This window comes from Palaemon carinicauda, chromosome 21 (genome assembly GCF_036898095.1).
Source record: "Palaemon carinicauda isolate YSFRI2023 chromosome 21, ASM3689809v2, whole genome shotgun sequence".
Taxonomy (NCBI): Eukaryota; Metazoa; Arthropoda; class Malacostraca; order Decapoda; family Palaemonidae; genus Palaemon; species Palaemon carinicauda.
This window is the reverse complement of record NC_090745.1, coordinates 116,645,726-116,650,743: the sequence shown is the minus strand read 5'-3', so window position 1 is coordinate 116,650,743 and position 5,018 is coordinate 116,645,726. Positions and strand designations below refer to the sequence as shown.

The 5,018-nt window shown below is 27.9% G+C and overlaps 1 pseudogene; it reads right to left on the bottom strand.

Annotated features, from left to right (window-relative positions):
• Positions 1–3,340: 3,340 nt before the first annotated feature.
• LOC137615431 (digestive cysteine proteinase 2-like) overlaps positions 3,341–5,018 on the bottom strand; it is a 7,213-nt pseudogene continuing 5,535 nt past the window's right edge.

Below are 5,018 nucleotides of genomic sequence, written 5' to 3'. Positions count from 1 at the left end.
ATTTTGGCTTACAGGCTGCCGGTGAGATTTCATCAGATTTTGACTTGCAGGCTGCCGGTGAGATTTCATCAGATTTTGATTAGCAGGCTGCCGGTGAGATATAATCAGATTTTGACTTGCAGGCTGCCGGTGAGATATAATCAGACTTTGACTCGCAGGCTGCCGGCGAGATTTCATCAGATTTTAACTCACAGGCTGCTGGCGAGATTTCATCAGATTTTGGCTTACAGGCTGCCTTAGCTCAAGCGCCCATGGCCTACACTTTCAGTACAGGTTGTTCTATTGCCTGATTGGATTTTGAGAGAACAGTATACTTTTTTTTGGGGGGGGGGGGGGAGGGGGGGAATTGAACGTGCATATGGGTGGAGGCGAAGTTATCGAGAAGAGATCGGCATTGAAGCCAGGATTATTCAACCTTATTTCAAACATATTAATATAGATTATTGTAAACAGAACAGTGATCACATCTTTCAGTGCAGTTTGACTGCAGGTTATATCTTTTAATAACCTGTAACATTCTGTTTGCGTCCCGACGACATTTACTGGTTATGATGATTGCCAAAAGGTAAAGAGAAAAGTTGACATTGACATTGACATTACCGGACATTTGCTACTTTTTCTTACACGCGTTATCATACTTCCAACAGTCTTAGCTTACGTTTTCTTAAAGGGGTATATATCTTGTGAAAAGTTAATAAATGAAAACGGCTCGTTACATTGGACTATGCGTCAATTGTTGTTGTTACTATTATTGTTGTTGTTGTTGTTGTTGTTGCTACTACTACAACTATTATTAAAGTTATTATTATTATTATTATTAGTAGTAGTAGTAGTATGCCTAGTAGTAGTAGGCCTAGTAGTAGTAGCAGCAGCAGCAGCTAATCTATAACCCTAATTGGAAAATCAGGATGCTATAAGCCTAGGGGCTCCAACAGGCAAAAATAGCTCAGTAATGAAAGGAAATAGGAAATAAACAAACTACGAAATATCATCGATTAGAGATAATCACGATTAGAGATAAACGTTATCTGGCGTTGTCATTGTTCACACACGGTGAATCATTTCGTAAGTTATTATGATTATGACGATTGGGAAAGTTCATATTAAATCTCTTCTGTTGACGGAGACGAATCAGCTTTAATCTTTGTTTACAAAGTTTCTTGCTGTATTTGTGAAACCCAAGAGTGATTGGTTGGTTTCTTTAGTGAATTTCGTAAACAGGCGTTAAGGTGAATAGGACTCTCGACATTATGTACTATGTATGTGTGTATATATGTGTGTGTATATATATATATATATATATATATATATATATATATATATATATATATATATATATATATATATATACACACAGACATACGCACACACATATAAATTATATATATATATATATATATATATATATATATATATATATATATATATATATATATATATATATATATATATATATATATATATATATAATCACATTTGGGCGACACTTTATGTATGCTTTGTGTCTATAGATATATACATCGATATATATATATATATATATATATATATATATATATATATATATATATATATATATATATATGTATATATATATACATACATATATATATATATATATATATATATATATATATATATATACATATATATGTATGTATCTATATATATTTATAGTATATATATGTATATATATATATATATGTATATATATATATATATATATATATATATATATATATATATATATATATATATATATATATATATATATATAATGAGTGTGTAAACCTTGATGCAACACGGGTATCAACAGTCTTTACTCACAAAGCCTTCCCAATCATTTAATCTGCTTTAAGGATGAAACAATTTCAATACGAAAAAAAAAATACTGAATGGTTTACGTAAACTGAAATGGCAGAGCAAATAATAAAAAAAGTTGAAAGCCAACTTCATTTTGATGCATTGAATGACCTCGTATTTCATATCCAAGGTAACCTCGGGCGCCGTAAATTCTGACGAAAAAACGAAAATGTAATTTAGTATTCGGATTTGCAGCTCCCATTGAAATGTTTATCTCTGCAAATGATGGCTGTGTTTATTTGTTTTCTTCGTTGTTGATTATGTTTAGCGGAAAATAAGGGTAGAGATTTAAAATGATATTTAGGGATAGAGATTTAAAAAGATATTCAGGGATAGAGATTTAAGATATATATGGATAGAGATTCAAAATGATATTATTGTTTCCTTTGCTGCTATGAATTTCATATTGATTTTTTTATTTAGATTTACACTTTTACGTTTTAACTTTGGTGAAGAAGTAATGGTATTTATGTATACATTATATATATATATATATATATATATATATATATATATATATATATATATATATATACACATTTATATATATGTGTATATATATACACACACATATATATATATATATATATATATATATATATATATATATATATATAAATAATATATACATATATTCTCTTATAGTTTATTTCCGTATTTCCTTTCCTCATTGGGCTATCCTGCTTTTCCCGTTAAGCTTGTAGCCTAGGTAGTAATATATATATATATATATATATATATATATATATATATATATATATATATATATATATGTATATATATATATATATATATATATATATATATATGTATATATATATATATATACATATATATATATATATATATATATATATATATATGTATATACATATACATATATATATATATATATATATATATATATATATATATATATATAGAATTTATTTGTATATTCATAAATGGCAAATATAGAATTCTTACGTTTTGAGAATAACCGAACGTTTCAAAGCCCCAAACTCCTTCGACCACGATAATAAATCATATAAATAGTAAAAGAATTTTTCCCACTGATGAATGCCTCTCCTATCAATCATTGAATTCTTTATATTTCGAAATGTAAAGAATTCAAGTAAAACGGGAATCGGCGCTAATAATTCACTTTGTATTTATGTACCGTGAATGAATGAAATACTGTATCTCTTTTTACAGTATAATTGTATTAAAATTGTATCGATGAAATATATGTAATTTATAAGTAAAGTAGGACAGTGTGTACATATTTTGTTTAATGAACAGTATTATATTCTCAATGTGAATTGGACCCAATGAATGAAATACGGTATCTTTTTACTGTATAATTGCATTACAATTGTATCGATAAAATATATGTGATTTATAAGTAAAGTAAGACAGTGTGTACATATTTGGTTTAATGAACAGTATTATATTCTCAATGTGAATTGGACCCAATGAATGAAATGCTGTATCTCGTTTTAACTGTATATTTGTATTACAATTGTATGGGTAAAATACATTTAATGTATAAGTAAGACAGTATGTAACTATTTTGTTTAATGAACAGCATCATATTCTTAATGTGAGTTGGACCCAGTGTTTACAAATTTCATTTTTCAGATTCAGAATTTCAAAGAGTATTTGAACATTTTTTTTAAAATGTACAGTTTTATTAACATTATTATTTCTTAAGAAAACAATATTATATTTGTTTAATGATTAATTGGATACGTATCTACATGCTCTATTTAACGTGCGCATTTAGAACCTACACATACAATGGTATTATACAATGTAATACGATTAACAATAAATTGCGACACAATATTAATGTTTTGAAGCTAAGCCAATCTATTTTCTCAGATAAGTCATTTTTTAAATTCAGCCTTATTTATACCTCTGTGCATTAATAATGTTCAAGAAACACTACTTTAAACTAGTAGGTGTTTTGTTCGAGAAACAATACCTAATACTAGTATGTGGTGTTCCAGAAACAATACCTTACATTAGTAAGTGGTATTCGAGAAACAATACCGTACATTAGTGAGTGTGATATTCGAGAAACAATACCTTACATTAGTAAGTGTTATTCGAGAAACAATACCTTACATTAATGGGTGCGGTGTTCGAAAAACGCTACGTTACAATATTAAGTGTGGTGTTCGAGAAACAATACCTTAAATTAGTAAGTGGTATTCGAGAAACAATACCTTACATTAGTGGGTTTCATATTCGAGAATCAATACCTTACATTAGTGGGTTTCATATTCGAGAATCAATACCTTACATTAGTGGTTGTCATTCTAGAAACAATACCTTATATTAATGGATGTGATAATCAATACCTTACATTAGTGGGCGTGATATTCGAGAAACAATACCGTACATTAGTGGGTTTCATATTCGAGAATCAATACCTTACATTAATGGATGTGATATTCGAGCAACAGTACCTCACACAAGTGGGTATGAAGCCTGGGTAGCTATACCGCAGTTATTCTTATTATTTCTCGACATTTTAATGTACCCTTCATCTCCCCAGGTTTGATTCCAAGAATTCTTCACGAGCCAGAAGTCGCCGCCCTTTTTGTCAGTGCCGTAACCAATGGCCAGGACTCCATGGTCCAGGTGTACTGAAGAACAGTTGGGGTCGCTGTATACCCCTGGAGGGAATACAGTCAAACTAGTGAGTACTTACTTGTATAAAGTGAAATATTGTTCTTTTACTAGCTATATTGAATTAATGATTGGGTCCTAAATTGTTGTTTATTTAAGATATATAGTTAAATTAAAAATCTCCAATTGTTTATGACTATTTAGATGTGTAGAGGAATTTTTTGAAAATTACATTTGAAATTTTCAAGTATGACTACTTCCTCTCCACCCTGAGGGTGACAGGAAATGTATCCATTTACTCTATAATATATATATATATATATATATATATATATATATATATATATATATATATATATATATGTATATATATATATACACTGTGTGTATATATATTATATATAAACTGTTTATATACATTATATATATATACTGTATATGTGTATATATATATATATATATATATATATATATATATATATATATATATATATACTGTATATATATATATATATATATATATATATATATATACACTA